The following is a 20,771-nucleotide window of genomic DNA, read 5'->3' on the forward strand; positions in this document are numbered from 1 at the left end:
TTACGAGAAAATAGAAGAATATATGTGTATTAGACCCTGATTTCGCTCATAAGGTCTTATGTAGTCTGATTTCGCTTATGTGGTCAGGTTGGTTTCGCTCTTGTGGACTCTATGTCTCTTGGAGCGAAATCACAGTACTATATATAGTAGTCTTGAGCGAAATCAGTAAAAACAGTTGTACGATTTCCATACCGAGGTGCTGCCGGTGTGAAGACTGACTGTAATTGCATTCCAATCTATACAATCACTAGTTAAAGTGAAGAATCAGCTGTTTCTAACTTTGTTTCTTGTTATTCCGCACCTGAAACAGAGTAGAACCCCTCTGAATGACTCATTCGGGTCAGATCGCGATCCTACAAGTGGTATCAGAGCTCAGGAGGAGGAGTTCTGCAGAGATTAGCTGGAATTCATCAAGTTTTCTTACTTCTACAACTTCTTTCATCATTTTAGAGAGATTTACTGGTCGAAAATCGCTCAAAATTTCACAGATTGTGTATAATTGGACATTGACAAACCCTGGAAAGTTTGAGACCTAAACACGGACTAAAAATGGACAAAATTAGGGCTCGAGTTGATTTCGCTCGTATGGACATTATCTGATTTCGCTTTTAAGTCATCTTGATTTCGCTCCTGGGTCACATAAGTTGAAGGGTTTCGCTCCAAATTGTCTGATAATTTCGCTCATAGCTGCACAAACATCTGATTTCACTCTAAAGGCAGCCTGATTTCGCTCTTGTGATCATCCTGGATTTCGCTTGTGTGTGACAAATAACCTAATTTCGCTCCAAAGTACTCTGGTGATTTCGCTCCAAGGGAATTAATTTGGGATTTCGCTCCAAGTGTTCAAATCAGATTAATTTCGCTTCAAAGTCATTGTTTTTGAACAACGTGATAAGTCATCATGGATACTGAGTTTTACAACGCGTTTGCAACTCCGTCTAGTCTGTCCGTCATTGCTCAAGTTATGAATTTGGAAAATGAGACGGGAACCACCCAAAAGCCCCCGAAATTGATGAGTATTGAAGAATACTACGGGTGGAAAGACAGATTTGAAAACTGGGTTCAGGCAAACCATCTTAGGTCTTGGGAATGTATACTGAAGAAATATGTGTTGCCTCGAACAGATTTGCAGGTTTTAAAAGAGCTATCTAAGTTCACAGATCAAGAATGGGTTATGTACAAAGCCGAAAAGATGATGATCAGTCTGTTGCAACAAGCCATCAAAGAAGACATCTTCATATTGCTACAACATGACAAAACTGCAAAATCGATCTGGGATGCACTTAAAGTCAAATTTGAGAGTAGTGAGAACATGATAAAGAGCAAAAAGGCACTGCTCAAGAAAGAGTTTGATCTGTTTAGCAGTCTACCGGGAAAGGATACAAAGAAGCTGATTGAACGATACTGCTACTTAGATGTTGAGTATTACCAGAAATCGTGAAGAGTGGGTAGTGGTGCTCAGAATCCGTTCGGAAAAGGCGATTACTACCGAAAAGCCATTTATCAACAAGTTGGTCAACAACAAGATTCACAGACGGCTCATGGTAGGAAGATCGAGGATTCAAAGAGAGCATGTTTGGTAGACTTTAACTGGAACAACTACATATCATCTGAAAGCAAAGCATGTATAGTCGATCAAGATGATGAAAGAGTACCTGAAGGCTTCAGCTGGGATATGTTTGTTGATGAAAAGGGGGAGTTCAAAGCTTTCATCGCTAAAATTGTCAGAGAACCAGACATGTTTGCCACGTGGATGAAGTCTATTGGTGAGATTGTAAAGAGTGTGGATGAAGAGTCTGTTGTTTCTGATGAAAGTTCAGAAAGTACTTATGAAAACTCACAGAGTTCAGATGAGAGTGTACAAAATGATGTTAGTTCAGAAAAGGAAGTTGTTTTTGATCAAACACCATCTGATTCTGGTTTATCAAATGTTAGTTCTGAAAAATCTGTACAGTTTGATCAGTCACCGGTTGATGATAGCGGTGATGATGAGGAGGAAAAACATATTAATGTTGCTAAAACTCATCTTTCTCCTGAAATTTTTCATTTCTATTTTGCAGATCGCATGGAGAAGGTAAAGGAAAAACTACCTGCTAAAGAACAACAACAAATGAAAACTGAAGATGTTGTTCAGAATGAGAAAGTTGAAAGTGTTGCTGAGGAGATGGTTAAGAATGAGGAGATTACTAAAGCTGAAAAGGTGATTGAGACAGAGAAAGTGGTAGAAGTGGTGAAAACAATCGAAGTTGAAAAGATTGTTGAAGTCGTCAAGCCTTGCACGAAATATTTGGAAGCATGCAAGCAATGTGCAGCAAAAGACGATATAATTGCTGAGTATGAGAAGAAAAAGGAGCAGTTGCTGTTCAATCTCAATTATGTGAAAGAATCTTATGATGTTTTGAACAAAACAGTAACTGGTCTTCAAAAGACAAATTCAGAAAGAGACCAAGCACTAACGATGATGAATGCTGTTATGATGACAAAGCAGAAAGCTATAAATTTCTACATCGAAGAGAGTGCTAAGTGGAAGCAAGAGTTGGAGACAGAGAAGATTGAGAATGAGAGAATTAGACGTTTATTGCAAAGTTATTCTAGTTCTGATTATCTCATTGATCGTATTTACCCTACTGTTGCAGGTATGGAAGCTTTTCAAGACGACAAGCAGAAGAAAAAGAAAGATAGTGGTAAGAAACCGACTGTTAGCTATAACAAGTGTCTGCCTCCGATTTGGGAAGGGTATTCTCCTAGAAAATCAAACGAGGAGCAACTTGGAAAAGCAGTCAATATAAGGCTAAAAACCGACACAACTGATGAATTACCAGAAAACATTGACGTCACGTTTACCTCGTCCGACACTGATCATGAGTCTGAGTTAATCAAAAGGGTAGTCGATCAGGTGTTGGATACTGACGAGGAGTCCGAGTCAAAGTCTGAATCTGGAGGGTCAAATTCGTCAGTCAACAGTTCAAAGTCGTCGGTCAAACGGTCTTATAGTAAAGAATTTTTATTATCAAAGGCAAATTTGGATGATGGAACATTTGAAGTCGCATACACTTTAAATGATTCGGACAAATTATACTCTGACAAAGAGTTTCCAATAAGAAGTGTTCGTTTTGACATGATCAAAAAGGTTTTCAAAATGACAGAAATCAATATTTCTGAAATAAAAGATTTAAACCTTACTGGAAAACCTAAAAAATACACTTCAAGAGTTCAACAACGATTAAACAAGAAAAAAGGTTACAATTCTGGTCCTGGTTTTCAAAAGAAACCTAACCAAAATCGTAGCTACAAAAAGAAAGGAGTTGGTTTTATTCCACCAGAAAATCATAAAAATATGAAAAATTCTAAAACAAAAACAGAATTTGTTTCAGGAGGAAATTCAGAAGAAGAACAGAAGAAACCATTCTGGAGACAATCAAATCAGGAGTTTCTTGCTGAGAAGAAAAGGAATGGAACTGCAGTGTTTCATTCAAAGGAAACTCGAACCTGTTACAAGTGCAATGAAGCTGGTCACATTGCATGGAACTGTCAGAAAAATGCCAAAACAAAACAGGGAGTTTCTAAGAAATTGAAACTGTGACAACCCGAACTTTCAAGGTTAGTTACGTTTTAATCTTGTGAACTTAACTCCGTTAAACGTAGACGCTCGGTAATTGAGTTATATAATTCAGTGGGGTTTGTAGGGCCGCATATATGTGGGTTTTATAATTATGCATTTCTAGTAGCAAGACATGTCCTTTGTAGACTTGATTAACCGGTTCTTTATACATGTTCTTTATAATTATGTCGGTTCAACATATGCAGCCACAATAACTAGGTTAACCGACCCACATGTATTATATTATCATGAAACCCAACAGTCCTTGTAACAGCCCTTGTAGTCGGCCCACTTATGTAAAATTGAATCCCGGCCCAGTTAGGATAGTGAACATGACCACCGGCCCACTGCTATGTTGTTGGCACTATAATTAGTTGTAACTTACATATTCGTATAACATAAAATACAACATAGCAAACCCTACTTCTCATCTTCTACGTACGGCTGCAGACCCCCCCCCCACCTGCAATATCATCTTAATCGATCAAGACATCCAGTTAGTAAGTTCAATTCATGTTTGTTTAATGCTCAAACTGCTTGATTGTGATATGATGCATATGTAAATAATTATTAATCTTGTGAGATAAACTGTTATGCTAGTAATTCTTTGTTGATGTTTATGACTAGTGATGCATGATCGATGATGGATATACTTTGTTATGATCTGATTGGAACATGAACATGTGAGTTAATTCTAGGAAAGATAAGGTTGATCTCTAGGTAGTGAGTACATGATAAACCGGTGATGCGAAACTAGACAGTCGCTCACGGTATCAAATCGATAATGTAGGATTCATGCTGAAGTGGTAATTATCATGTGCTGATTGACTGTTATTGTTGGTTGATGAAATTGATAGTATACGAATGATTATGGTGATGATTAGTCTGATGTGTTTGTGGATTAACGATTAGGTTCGATCACTACGAATTATAACGGTTCCGTGATGTGAAGTTTATGATGTGCAGTTTGTGTGGTAACATGTATTAATCGGAATAATAGGAATTATTAAGTGGACTGAATAATCATGATGATAACTATTGCTTGTTTATAATTTGGATATCAATCCCTGAATCTTATACGTAACCTCCAATGCCCACACACATAATGAATGTACACACCAATTGCATTAGAAGTACAGTGGGTTGCATGTTAGAAGCTGGGTTTTGTTTTAATGGAGATGTACAAGTTTGTAAGTATAGGGTACAACAATAATGTGTTGGGTTGTTCAAAACATTATGGGTTTCCTACTGTTACCAAACCAAACGAATTAGGCCGCACCATGTTGGGAGGAAACCGTAATGGACTGGCTACGGTTTGGGTTAAGATTGTGGGTCGGGTAGTGCGGTTCGGACCAAACGGGTGAGGGTAGGCTGGAAATGGATGTTAACATTGCTGGATTATTAAGTCGATATTGGGCCTGAAGGGCCATATGCTCAATGACGTTGTTAGAACCCATGGGCAGCACCAAGAATTAGAATCATGAAACAAACTGTTAAATGTTGTTAGTCGACTGTGTACTGATGCGTAGTGATTTGTGACTTGAATATTTATTGTGCATAACGTTGTGTGATGTGGTTATATGCAATATGTGGGATGTGTATGTTGAATACGTGATCTTGTGTCCATGAGATTAATTATATTCGGTAACCATAATAGGTCTTGGGTGATTAACTGTGAAAGTACACGAATATCTAGTCTTACCGAACAACCCAAAGGTGAGTTCATCTCTTGAGCATGTGTCCCGGTGGTTGGGAAAGTCAGTGGGTATTCCTGGGAGGGATAAGTCTTTTGGGTAAAAACGGGAATGTTGGATAATATACTCTTCCTATCACCTTTAAAGTCCCTCCGTGTTGTTTGGTTACCTGGAAGGTAATATGGTATTAGTTAGTAGCGCTACTTAGGTTTGGCAACCTCACCCCGTTCCTGGGAGGACGGGTGTTGAACTAATGACCTAGTCATGACCAATGCTTTGATAGGAGCATTGGAGAAAGAGCAAAATAATCAGAAGCCGTCTTGTATTGGGGTATTATCAACATCGTTTTCAAAATGGTATTCAATGAACTGGATTAAACACTTGGTAACTATCGTTTTCGTAAAACTATGAACTCACCAGCGTTGTCTGATACACTTGTTGCATGCTCGCAGGACGATAGATATCTTGGATTTGGGAACTTGCTTTCTGGAGAAGCTGGAGTGGTCATGGGTCGACTGGAGGGATTCATGTGATTGATTCATTGATACTAAACATTGGTTTTGAAACTGTTTAACATTGGTTTACTATTTGCTTCCGCTGAACATATTGGGTTCCATTTAAACTTGAAGATGGTATTTTGTTAATTGAGGAGTCTATCTATTTATTAACTTGTATGGGTTCAATGTAATTAGTGGCTCATTGTTGGTACGTCACACGCCTAAAAGGGACATTCCCTAGGTGGTATTTTGGGGGTGTGACAGTTTGGTATCAGAGCCACTGGTTATAGTGAATTTGGTTTTAAAACTTTTTTATAAAACCAGTCTATAACCGAAGAGATCCGAAATCGACCATGACACTCAGCTCCAGACTGCAAGGTTCGTTTCTCGTTTACTATTGCATTGTATATCTAGTGTTTGCTTGTGAATAATATCACGTGAATGCACACTTAGCACTGCAGTATGAACTTCTATGTTACCAACCCATGTTACGTGTTTTAAGAGTGCGACTCTTCTTGAACTTTCATGATCTATGTTATGGCGTTATCTATCTTATTGCTCGAATTCGGGGAACCTTTTAGCGCGAGTTAAGAGGCACTGAGATAAGCATGCAAATTGCCTTATTATTATGGGTGCACACATAATAATAATGTGGGGTGCATGTGAGTCCCAGTGAGGCTTAACAAGTGTGAAAGGGGTTCTGCCCTGTTAATTGATGTTATGTTAGAACTCAGCAGTCTATAGGAATCATAGCAGTGATTGTCTCCTACGCGAACATGATCTTTTCACCCCTTTCTGAATCCATACGAATCTCGATGCCATCGAGTATCACCTGATCACATATCTGAACGCCTAGCGAACTGTGTGGAATGTTAGGTGCTAGTACGAACGTCCCTGAGTTGGATGGCTCAGCGTCAAATGATTGGACTATACTTTCCTCACTTATCTTTGTTTGCTGGAACTTAGCGTGTTGACGCCTTAGATCCCGAAGTGCGATCACTTCTGCAAAACTCTCGCGGCATACCGTATATTACTCAGTCAACTTGCAAGAACGATGGACAAGAGGGTAAACGTGGTACCTTACCGACTTCAACATTTGAACGACCCTAGTTACCGGCAACGAACAACAGCGATTTAACTCCAATCGAATCCTTAACCCCAGCCAATGACTCATGGGAGTCGACTCTTACGAACCAATCGGGACAAAATCGATGACGATTGACTGTAGAGCGGACTGTGTAACTGCTCGCACCATAAGTAGTGCCTTAGGACGTGGCACGGAATGTGAAAAGATGGACCTTGTTGGTGAAAGGACGCAGGACATCGTTACAGGCAACAATATTAGGGGCGACAGTCGCGGCAACATCAAGGTACTCGTGATCGCAGCTTACAGTATGGAAACGAAGGTGAACTCAACAAGGATTGACTGTGTTAAGTCAAGGTGACGACAACCAAGGGAACGACGGCAGTACTGGAAATTCTCGTGATGAAAACAACACTGGAAATGAAGCTCATGGAAGGACATTTAGTATTGGCATAGGCTATACCAGGCGTAATAGCAACACGATAGCTTGGATGGGTAGCTATTCGCTTCGTCTCTATTCTGTTTAACCCCGATGCTTCTTGAAACCGAACCTGTTGTGGAGTCGGCTGATGCGAGTCAACTGAAGCCTTATATGTTCGCTGGGATACAAACTCGACCTTGGGGACAGGTGTTCGACATCGACCTTCCTTCTACTACCCCTGATGGTTACAACGCAGTAGTTAGAGTGGATTGGTTATTCAGAAATCGCACAGACATACCTTGTGAGGAGAAAATTTTGTGTGGAGAATCGTTATTTGTTCTAAAGCAACAGAGTGGTGCAAAGGTTAGCACCATATCAACTATGAAGGCCCAGAAGTGTCTACGGAGGGATCACCCCGTTACGTTAGCAACCGTTACTAATGTTGAGGCTAAGGAAAAGAGGATCGAGGATCCACCAATTGTTCGTAATTCCTCTCAGTGTGCTCCCGAGGAGCTTTCAGATTTACTTCCACCACTGTTAGGCAGAATCTCAGTTTGATCTCACAACAGGGGCAACCCTGATTACTTGTGCTACATACCGTCTTGCACCAGGAGGGTTGCAAGGACTATCTACAGGAACTGTTGGACAGGAGTTTTATTGGACATGGTTTATGTTCACTTTGGGGAGCCCCAGCTATATTCGGGAAGATAAAGCCTTTTCGTATGTGTACTGATTATCCAAAACTCAGCAAGGTGACAATCAAGAACTGTTTGCCTCGACCATGTATTGACGGAAGACCAAGAGGAGAATGTTCCTGAAACGGCATATCGAACGCAATACGGCCATTGCGACTTTGTACACCATGACCATTGAGTTAATCAACACACCAGCAGCTTTATGGACAACATGAATCGACCGTATTTATGGATGACGTTCTGGATCATTTCCAAGAGGAAGGAACATCATGGGCGGCATTTGTGTCTTATTTTAGGGCTCCTTGGGGAATAGCCACTCCGCGCGAAGTCTTGTTAAAAGTAACTTCTGGATTCGAGAGATACCTTGTTGGTCATATGAACAACGAAGTGGGGATACACGTGGATCTCGTTAAAGACCCATTTAGTTAGATATTGTTTGGCACCAAGGATCCCTTCGAGGATGCAGCAATTTCTTTGTCACACTAGACTCTATCGCAGATTCACCACAGGATTTTCAAAGATCGCTCTGTTGAGGCATTACATAGACGATAAGGCCAACCTCCTTGTTAGACTGAGATGGTTGACAACTTAATTACTGGTCCAGGACTGGTACTCGAAACTCTTGGGAAGGTTGTTTGGATCGGGAGTCGATTGGCGGCAACGCGTGACCGTCAGGAAAGCTGATAAACTTGGGAAACGCTGGAAGATCGTTGTAGGCGATCGTACCGTGTTGAAAGTCTCGCCCTGGGAGTGTGTGGAATGCTTGGGAAGCATGGCGAGCTTAACTGACGTCACAATGGACCATTCAACAGTCTAGGGAGAGTCGGTGGCGTAACCTACAAACTCGAGTTACCCGACGAATCGGGTAACGTACGCGATGTCATTTATGTTTCGGATCTAAGGTAGTAGTTGTCTGATGAAACATGTGATACCTTTACTGGAGAAATTTATCGAACACATGGACCAGGAAGTCAAGGTTCGTTAACTTAGTCGAATTCCAATCGTGAGTATTCGTTGGAACTCAAGACGTGGACCGGAGTTCACGTGGGAGCGCGAGGATCAGATGAAGCTTAAGTATCCTCAACTCTTTCCTGTTGACCAATCAATTCGAATACTACCGGTGAATTTCGGGGACGAAATTCCATTTCAAGTTGGGGATGATGTGGCACCCAACTGACCTAGCAATCCTGTTTTTACAATTTGGTTTACGTGGCGTCTATGCAGTTATCTGGATGCTTAGTGATTGCGTGTAATGCTTGATTATTATGTGTGATTATTATTTGTGTAGTATTACATATAGTTAAGTAGTGTGATTATTATTTGTGTAGTATTACATATAGTTAAGTAGAATTTCTATCGCTTCACTCTTCTGTGCTTACTTGTCAAATTTCGGGACGAAATTTCCTTCAAGTTGGGGATGATGTGACAACCCGAACTTTCAAGGTTAGTTACGTTTTAATCTTGTGAACTTAACTCCGTTAAACGTAGACGCTCGGTAATTGAGTTATATAATTCAGTGGGGTTTGTAGGGCCGCATATATGTGGGTTTTATAATTATGCATTTCTAGTAGCAAGACATGTCCTTTGTAGACTTGATTAACCGGTTCTTTATACATGTTCTTTATAATTATGTCGGTTCAACATATGCAGCCACAATAACTAGGTTAACCGACCCACATGTATTATATTATCATGAAACCCAACAGTCCTTGTAACAGCCCTTGTAGTCGGCCCACTTATGTAAAATTGAATCCCGGCCCAGTTAGGATAGTGAACATGACCACCGGCCCACTGCTATGTTGTTGGCACTATAATTAGTTGTAAGTTACATATTCGTATAACATAAAATACAACATAGCAAACCCTACTTCTCATCTTCTACGTACGGCTGCAGACCCCCCCCCACCTGCAATATCATCTTAATCGATCAAGACATCCAGTTAGTAAGTTCAATTCATGTTTGTTTAATGCTCAAACTGCTTGATTGTGATATGATGCATATGTAAATAATTATTAATCTTGTGAGATAAACTGTTATGCTAGTAATTCTTTGTTGATGTTTATGACTAGTGATGCATGATCGATGATGGATATACTTTGTTATGATCTGATTGGAACATGAACATGTGAGTTAATTCTAGGAAAGATAAGGTTGATCTCTAGGTAGTGATTAGGGTTATATGAGTACATGATAAACCGGTGATGCGAAACTAGACAGTCGCTCACGGTATCAAATCGATAATGTAGGATTCATGCTGAAGTGGTAATTATCATGTGCTGATTGACTGTTATTGTTGGTTGATGAAATCGATAGTATACGAATGATTATGGTGATGATTAGTCTGAAGTGTTTGTGGATTAACGATTAGGTTCGATCACTACGAATTATAACGGTTCCGTGATGTGAAGTTTATGATGTGCAGTTTGTGTGGTAACATGTATTAATCGGAATAATAGGAATTATTAAGTGGACTGAATAATCATGATGATAACTATTGCTTGTTTATGATTTGGATATCAATCCCTGAATCTTATACGTAACCTCCAATGCCCACACACATAATGAATGTACACACCAATTGCATTAGAAGTACAGTAGGTTGCATGTTAGAAGCTGGGTTTTGTTTTAATGGAGATGTACAAGTTTGTAAGCATAGGGTACAACAATAATGTGTTGGGTTGTTCAAAACATTATGGGTTTCCTACTGTTACCAAACCAAACGAATTGGGCCGCACCATGTTGGGAGGAAACCGTAATGGACTGGCTACGGTTTGGGTTAAGATTGTGGGTCGGGTAGTGCGGTTCGGACCAAACGGGTGAGGGTAGGCTGGAAATGGATGTTAACATTGCTGGATTATTAAGTCGATATTGGGCCTGAAGGGCCATATGCTCAATGACGTTGTTAGAACCCATGGGCAGCACCAAGAATTAGAATCATGAAACAAACTGTTAAATGTTGTTAGTCGACTGTGTACTGATGCGTAGTGATTTGTGACTTGAATATTTATTGTGCATAACGTTGTGTGATGTGGTTATATGCAATATGTGGGATGTGTATGTTGAATACGTGATCTTGTGTCCATGAGATTAATTATATTCGGTAACCATAATAGGTCTTGGGTGATTAACTGTGAAAGTACACGAATATCTAGTCTTACCGAGCAACCCAAAGGTGAGTTCATCTCTTGAGCATGTGTCCCGGTGGTTGGGACAGTCAGTGGGTATTCCTGGGAGGGATAAGTCTTTTGGGTAAAAACGGGAATGTTGGATAATATACTCTTCCTATCACCTTTAAAGTCCCTCCGTGTTGTTTGGTTACCTGGAAGGTAACATGGTATTAGTTAGTAGCGCTACTTAGGTTTGGCAACCTCACCCCGTTCCTGGGAGGACGAGTGTTGAACTAATGACCTAGTCATGACCAATGCTTTGATAGGAGCATTGGAGAAAGGGCAAAATAATCAGAAGCCGTCTTGTATTGGGGTATTATCAACATCGTTTTCAAAATGGTATTCAATGAACTGGATTAAACACTTGGTAACTAATGTTTTCGTAAAACTATGAACTCACCAGCGTTGTCTGATACACTTGTTGCATGCTTGCAGGACGATAGATATCTTGGATTTGGGAACTTGCTTTCTGGAGAAGCTGGAGTGGTCATGGGTCGACTGGAGGGATTCATGTGATTGATTCATTGATACTAAACATTGGTTTTGAAACTGTTTAACATTGGTTTACTATTTGCTTCCGCTGAACATATTGGGTTCCATTTAAACTTGAAGATGGTATTTTGTTAATTGAGGAGTCTATCTATTTATTAACTTGTATGGGTTCAATGTAATTAGTGGCTCGTTGTTGGTACGTCACACGCCTAAAAGGGACATTCCCTAGGTGGTATTTTGGGGGTGTGACAGAAACAAATGGTTGTTGATGTTGAACCACCAATCGAGAAATTTAAAATTTTTGAAAATTCAACTTATGAGATTGGTGAGTGTTCTAAAATGAATTTTTACAAAAAGAAAGAGAAAGACAACTAGGTGTGGGTTGTTAAGAAAGTTGATGAGAAAGTCGGCGATGAATCTGGTTCCACAAAGCCAGAAGAGCCACAAGTTGAGGTGAAAATTTCAGTGAATGATGATGATTTTCCATCACTGAAATTTGAAGAGGTTAAACAGAAAGTTGGAAAGGTTGAAATCTCGGGACAATTTTACAAAGAGAAAACTAAGTTTGATGTCGAGAAAACATTCAATGGGAATGTTAAGAAAATTTTTGGGAAAATGTTGAATGGGAAAGCAAAGGGGGTTAAAGATTTTTATGCAACTAAAAAGGCAACATACAACCCCACTGCGCAAGAATTGAAAGACATCAAGTCTGAAAAGACTTGGATGGAAGTTTGTTTCCCTTAAAGTCTTAGGACTTTGCCGGAGATCCCAAGTTTATATCGTGGATCAGGAATCGGCATCATTCATGTGTATTGAATTTGTTTGAAAGTTTTTTTTTTTTTGGAAAAGTGTTTGATATTTTACAGGTGAAAGGACTACGCCGGAGCTTCCAGGTTGGTAAGTGAGAAGCAGGAATCGGCATTCTGTTTGGTAAAATGGTTATGTAGACGTAACATTCCTACAGTTAGTTTTGTGTGTATTTTTACAAGTGGCATTGTTTCGCATATACTTACAACTGGTACAAAGGTTTCTGAACTGCAAATGGTAAATCAGGGACATTAAGTTGTACTTGATTTACTACATATGTGATTGATGAACAAGATGATGAACCATATCACCGTACTTAACAAGTGGTAAACTTACAAGTGGTAAAAACAAACTCATTTTCCGGAAAAATCATTTTGATTAAAACAAACTTAAGTGTTTTGAGATCTAAATGAGAAAATGGTTTGTGAAAGGGGGAGTTCTGATTGTTCATGCCTAGTGAATGGCGAATTGATGCGATTCGATGTCGGTTGTCAAGTTTCTGTATAGTTTGTTTTTGCTTTTTATGTTTCAAGTGGGTCAAGAGCTTAGTTGTTTTCAAATTTCCTTTGAAATGTGTTTGCATTTTAGGGGAAGTAGAAAATTTCAGAAAATCCAAAAACATTAGAAAATTTGAAAAAAGCCAAAAACATTGTAAAATCAAAAATGAGTTTTGCTGTGAAAAGAGGAAATGATAGTACATCAGTAGTCTGTCACAACATGCTAAAGAAATGTAAAGATAAAATGTGATAAACAATCTCACTGCGGATGTGTCAGTAGGTTTTTACACATTTAGTAAATTATGACGAGATATAAACCTAAAATTTCAAACTTTCTTGTTATGTGGGTTAACAACTGCTTGGATATATAGGTAACCCCTGAAATCTTGTTTGAAAGGTCCCTTATTCTGAGATACTAGGTCTTTATGCTTAGTGATATCTGGGGTATTATCCCGGGACTTCTGCTGTATGGAAGTACTGACCTAGTCCCCGGATAATGCTTTCCGCAAAAGCTTGAAACATAGCTTCACCCTCAGCAAGCTGATAAAACAATAAAATTGATAGTCGCTGCTGTTGTAATCAAAAGATCCTCTAAAGGGGACACACCGAAAAGTCGAAGCCGTCATCTCTTTGCGTACACGGAAGTATCGACCTGAGCTCTCACGGCCCTCGCAATTAACCCCTGAACAAATATCATCTGTGGTATACTCACCTGTAAGACTGAATATTGGGATCTGGATACGGGAGTATATTCAAGAAGTGGGACACTCGAATAAGTTCAAGTCATTAAAACATTAACATCGTATCTCGAATCAATTGAAATTTATGTGAAAATTTAAGTGGACAAACATGCTGACAATCTAGGTGAATTGTTTAGAACTTAAAATGAAATCGCAGCTTAACGGTGTTAGTGACATGTCTCAAAAACTGATATGATCCTCTTACGCAGACTCACAAAAATATTGTTTGTAAATATTTCATTTCTGCATTTTCATGATTCTTCAAGTGGTGTCATTTACTTTCTTTCAGAAAATCCAAAAAGATTTTGTGTGTGTTTTAGCATAAACTTTTGAATAAGTCAAAAAGATTTTCGACAACTGATGTTGAAAAGCTGATTTTCAAAATTCCGAGTGCTAAATCAACAAATATGTTGTGAGGGGGAGTGTATCTTGAACATCAAATATGTGTTTTTTAAATCAACAATTGGTTCATCATAGAGAAAGTGATTTGAGGGAGAATCAGTGTTGGTGCATATGTGTATTCTCAAATTGTTAAATGTAAATCTTACTTTGAGGTAGAGGTTTTGTAGGTTAAGTTAATCCAGGTTAATTCATTCTTGAGATCTAAGCTGAACGAAAGCCAGGTTTCCGATACCTGAGGACTCTGATTGAAGATAGCCAGGTTGATCGATCCTGAAGTTTCTATGGATAGAGCTTGAGCCAGGTACTGATTCAGTGGACAAAGTTAAAGCCAAACATCTATCTTGGTCCTGTGAAAGCCAGACAATGATCCTGAAGCAGATATTGCTGAAGAACAAAGAAATGCCAGCAAATCGAGAGGGGGAGTCTGAAGATATTTATCACACCCCGACCACGTAAAACAACAAAACGTGGCGGAAACATTGGGGAGTGTTGTAACAGAATCATTGTTTCACAACCATGGATTAAACAAATTTCGTTTTATTGAATTAAATGAGTTACAATGTCTTAATAATAAAGAAACATAACAAAATTAACTAGTCTTGCATCTTTTAATGTCACTAAGGCCTCGTCCAATCCTATGTGAGCATGCATCAATATCATCATCAAATATCATCAACTATTGTACCTGAAACACATGTGAAAATACATCAGCATAAAAATGCCGGCGAGTACATAGGTTTTATGAAAAATAGGATTCATGACCTAGGTTTTAGAAAATGTTTAACAAAAACTTGTCATGAATCCAGTTTAAGTGTTTACTTTTATAAAATGTTTGAAAATCGATGATAGATATGTATAGTTAAAAAGAATGATGTAAGGTTAAATGAATAACCAAATAAAAATGAGTTTGTATAAAACAAACTGTCTTGTAAAACAATGTCTTGTGAAAAATATGTTATTTGTGTAAAAATGTATAAATCCAAATGAATGATTCAAATAACGCTACGCCATGCAATATAATACAAGCACTTATATATAGGAAGTACCAGCGGCGTATCCACCATGCTTGTATCACATTACACACGTCTCGTTACTCAAATCACTTACCCACATAAACCATCAATGTAAATTGCCCATGTCTAAACCGTTGTCAAATGTCAATCAAGTAATGTGTAAACAAAATGTCATGTATGGCAAGTGAAATATGTAATCACCAAACCATAGGTAAGAATGCACAAACAATGTACTAAGTATGCGACGGATGGTCATACATAGCATGATACAAAGCATAAAATGTCTTGTAAAATGATGTACTAAATATGCACACAATGGGCATACATAGCATGTGATGTAAAATGTACTAAGTATGATGAACATACATAGCATGAAATGTCATGTAAAACGATGTACTAAGTATGCTAAGTAAACATACATAGTAAAAACACAATGAAATCATGTACTAATAGTATACTAATGAACATAGCAGGTGTATGATATAAAAGCATGAAATCATGAAAGTAACAAGTAGGCACATGTGTTTCACCCCAAAATGTTTGGAAAACAGTAAAAGAAGGGTCTATGTGTAACACCCCCAAAATCCCACTTGCGGAAATCCCGCGAGGCGTGTTATGCATCAGAGTTCGAGCCACCAATCACATTGAACCAATAGTAAATACTTAAATAAAACATAATATCAAATCCCGAAGTGTTGTGTAGCGGAAGCATTTAATAAATCGTTTAGCAATTGTTTCATAATAATACTTAAAACCAATGTATCCAATGTAAATTAATCTAGGAGCCTCGATCCATGACCACTCCAGCACTCCCAGATAGCAAGTCCATGTTCCAAGTGTTAATGACCTACAAGCATGCAGACAAGTGCGTCAGACTACGCTAGTGAGTTCAAGGTTTTGTTAACGTGTTGTGTTACCAGATATATGTTAATGCGATTCGATGCTGCGTTACGATATTGCTCATGTTAGATACCCTAGGGAGCGTGCCCATGTGTATCCGGGGAGTGGGTACCCCTTAACGACCGTTTGCTATGTTGCCATCGTTAGATACCCTAGGGAGTGTGCCCATATGTATCCGAGGAGTGTGCCTCTAACAACCATAGCCCTAACCAGATAATTAGTTCACGCCCGTCCTTACGGCCCGGTGTGAGGTTTCCCACCTAATAGCGCTATCAACTAATTACCCCCATTGCCCTCCAGGCAATAACCAAAACCGATTAAGTTGTTTACCCAATGTTTCCCTTCCAAATGTTTACCAGTTGTCCCAAACCACCGGGACGCATGCTTGAGAAAATGCAATGAACTCACCTGGGGTTGCTCGGTATGATTCACACAGTTCAATTAAGTTATAGAGTGATTAACCACGTCCTACCACAGTTATTATACGGGTCAGATTCGTATACAAGTAGTGCACGTATGTTCCATACATATTGTAACAGATTGTACAAGTATTGACCATTGTATTCACGTATAAGCATAACAGTTCAACAGTAGCTTCACAAAAACAAAGTCCAAATATGCGGCCCAACCAGATGACTCGTAACCGTGTGCAGGCCCAATAGCAGAGTGTGCGTATGTATGGTCTCGAGTCGTAACCAGAGATCTCGAGTCGCAATAGGAGGTTTCGAGTCGCAAGAGCTGGTTTCGACTCGTCACGGTCCGGTCTCGAGTCGCAACGGGACTCGCAACCGTGGTCTCGGCTTGTCATGGTCTGGTTTCGAGTCGCAACGGGACTCGCAACCTCGGTCTCGAGTTGTGCTGTTGTGTGAGGTCCCGAGTCGCAACTGGACTCGCAATCATGGTCTCGACTCGCAACCGTGTTAAGTCTATCAATTTGTAACAGATTTCCATGTTTCATGCAATCAGTTTCGTGGTTTCCAAACTTGCACACAATCAATCAACAGTTTCACAATCGGATCAAACACCACGTTTAACAGTTTTACATATTCAAATCATCAACAAGAACAGTAATTCAATATCAACATAATATGCAACCGGATCATTTGATTAACAACTATACGGCTCTAAATCAATGACATGTAACCTGAATCATGGCAACATACGTTTAACATAAACACGTCCAATTTAACAAGCATTCGGTTCAACATCATCTTAACAAGAATCCGAACAACATATTGCAAGATATCCGATTATCATGTAAACATCCCTACTCATGAATTCTAACACATAATCATATACAATCACATCATCATTTACGAATAATCAAGCACTAACCGATTGATAAAAGGTGATCCGATTACAAGAAAGCTTCGGTGAGGAGGGATGCTTGGCTGCCTTCGGTTCGCGAAAGAGAGGGAGAGAAGAGCTAGGGTTTTGCAACTTGTGTGTGTTAAGTGTTTTGGTAACAATGGATGGTGGTTGCTAACACCCTAATTGTTAAACAATCAAAGAGGGATGGGCCGAACCCCACTTGGGTTGCCCCTTGGTTCCGATTACAAGGTTTACGGCCCAAATGGCCTTGTGTGATTGATCCATGTTGTGCGGGTTTAGTTCGAGTAACATACGTACAAGCATTTAATTCGTAACATACAATAGCAACACATATCACGTAAACATGCATTCATTCAATTAAAGTAGCTCACGTAAGCACGTAGCGTTACAGAAAGTAGGTTCAAATTACGAGTTGTCACAGTATCCCCAACTAAAAAGAAATTTCGTCCCGAAATTTGGTACGCACTCACTGAGAAAGCTAGATAAGTTAAAGCAGCTAGATAAGTTAAAGCTAGGTAAGTTATGTCGTTTGCTGGTTTTCCTGGGGTGTCACATCCTCCCCAACTTGAATGGGAATTTCGCCCCGAAATTCACTAGTTGCATCAACATTAGGTTTGCTAGATTTTGACTGGTCTTCGGGGAATAAATGTGGATACTTAAGTTTCATCTGGTCCTCGCGTTCCCACGTGAACTCTGGACCACGTCTTGAGTTCCAACGAACTCTCACAATCGGTATACGGCTGTGTTTACGAACTTTAACTTCCCGATCCATAATCTCAATTGGTTCTTCGACAAACTACAATTTGTCATCTATCTTTAGCTCTTGGAATGGTACTACTAGTGTTTCATCAACCAAACACTTCTTTAGCTGTGACACGTGAAATACATCATGGACATTACCCAACTCCGCCGGTAATTCCAACCTGTAGGCCACCTTTCCAATCCGTTCCACAATTTTGAAGGGTCCTACATAACGAGGGTTTTGTTTACCGCGTTTCCCAAAACGCACCACACCCTTCAAGGGTGAAACCTTTAACATAACGCGGTCATTAACTTCAAATTCCAGTGGTTTACTACGCTTGTTAGCGTAGCTTTTCTGGCGGTCGCGAGCTGCGGCCATACGGTTTCGGATCTGCACAATGCTTTCTGATGCCTCAAGCACAAACTCAGGGCCTGTGATCTGACTATCACCCACCTCATGCCAACAGAGAGGTGAACGACATTTCCGTCCATACAGTGCTTCGAACGGAGCTGCCTTAATACTTGAATGGTAGCTGTTGTTGTAAGAGAATTCTATCAACGGTAGGTGCTTCTCCCATCCTTTTCCAAAGTCAAGTACGCATGCCCGAAGCATATCTTCGAGTGTTTGGATGGTGCGCTCGCTTTGACCATCCGTCTGCGGGTGATAAGCGGTACTCATGTCGAGTTGGGAACCAAACGATTTATGCATAGACTGCCATAACTCTGAAGTGAAACGCGGATCACGGTCTGAAATGATAGAAGTTGGCACCCCATGCCTAGAGACCACTTCCTTAAGGTAGATTGCTGCCAATTGCGAAAACTTGTCTGTTTCCTTGATTGCTAAGAAGTGTGCTGATTTCGTGAGGCGATCAACAATCACCCAAATGGTGTCATTCCCAGCTTGAGTTCTTGGTAGTCCTGTCACGAAATCCATGGCGATCTGTTCCCACTTCCACGTGGGTATCTCTGGTTGTTGCAGTAGACCTGAGGGCTTTTGATGTTCCGCTTTGACTTTAGCACAAGTCAAACATTTGCTGACATAGGTTGCTATATGAGCCTTCATGCTGGGCCACCAGTAGGTAGTTTTCAAGTCGTGGTACATCTTATCTGATCCATGATGTACCGAGTAGCGTGATTTATGTGCCTCTTCCATTACAAGTTCTCGTAAGTTGCCAAAGAATGGGACCCAAATGCGTCCAGTTACGTAGTAAGCACCGTCTCCCTTTCGTTCTAGTCGTTGCCTCGAGCCACGTAAAGCTTCAGCTCGAACATTCTCTGGTTTTAACGCTTCTAACTGAGCGTCTCGTATCTGGGAAGGAAGGTTGGACTGGATTGTGAGTTGCAATGCTCGCACACGCCTAGGTGCATTATCCTTTCTGCTGAGGGCGTCAGCTACAACGTTTGCCTTGCCCGGATGATACTTGATGGCACATTCATAATCGTTCAATAATTCCACCCATCGTCGTTGTCGCATATTCAACTCTTTCTGGTCGAAGATGTGCTGGAGACTCCTATGGTCGGTGTAGATGGTGCATTTGGTACCGTACAGATATTGCCTCCAAATCTTTAACGCAAACACCACCGCTCCTAATTCCAAATCGTGACTCGTATAGTTCTTCTCGTGCACCTTCAGCTGACGAGAAGCATAAGCTATCACCTTCTTGCGTTGCATCAACACGCAACCGAGACCCTGAATTGACGCGTCGCAATATACCACAAAATCTTCGGTACCCTCTGGTAATGACAGGATCGGTGCACTGCAAAGTTTCTGTTTTAACAATTGGAAGGCCTCTTCCTGCTTCGTTCCCCAAGAGTACGCCATGTTCTTCTGTGTCAGTGAGGTGAGGGGTTGCGCGATTTTCGAGAAATCTTTAATGAACCTTCGATAATACCCTGCGAGACCAAGAAATTGTCGCACTTCAGACGGAGTCTTTGGTGCCGCCCAATTCTTAACTGCATCCACCTTCGCAGGATCCACATGTATCCCTTTCTCGTTAACAACGTGCCCAAGGAAGTGTAGGTGGCGCTCGTGGTCTTCCTTGTTCTTCGAATAGACTAAGATGTCATCGATGAATACTATAACGAATTCATCGAGGTAAGGCTTACATACGCGGTTCATGAGATCCATGAAAACCGCTGGTGCATTAGTCAATCCAAAAGGCATGACCAAAAACTCATAGTGTCCGTAGCGCGTTCGAAAAGCTGTCTTGGGAACATCCTCTTCCCTAACCCTTACCTGGTGATAACCTGATCTTAAGTCGATCTTGGAATAGAAGCTTGACCCTTGCAGCTGGTCAAACAAGTCGTCGATGCGTGGTAACGGGTAGCGGTTCTTAATGGTCACCTTGTTGAGCTCTCGATAGTCGATACACATACGGAATGACCCGTCTTTCTTCTTTACAAACAGAACTGGGGCTCCCCAAGGCGAAGAACTGGGTCGAATGAAACCCCTATCCAACAGCTCCTGTAGCTGATTAGACAGTTCCTGCAATTCTCCAGGTGCTAGCCGGTAGGGAGCTCGAGCAATTGGAGCCGATCCCGCCGCAAGATCAATCTGAAATTCTACTTGACGGTGAGGAGGTAACCCTGGTAGTTCCTCTGGAAATACATCAGCGAATTCTCGCACCACTGGTAGATCCTCAATCTTACTCTCTTCAGACTGAGCGTTGGTAACTAACGCCAACATT

This window comes from Helianthus annuus, chromosome 3 (genome assembly GCF_002127325.2).
Source record: "Helianthus annuus cultivar XRQ/B chromosome 3, HanXRQr2.0-SUNRISE, whole genome shotgun sequence".
NCBI classification, from domain to species: Eukaryota; Viridiplantae; Streptophyta; class Magnoliopsida; order Asterales; family Asteraceae; genus Helianthus; species Helianthus annuus.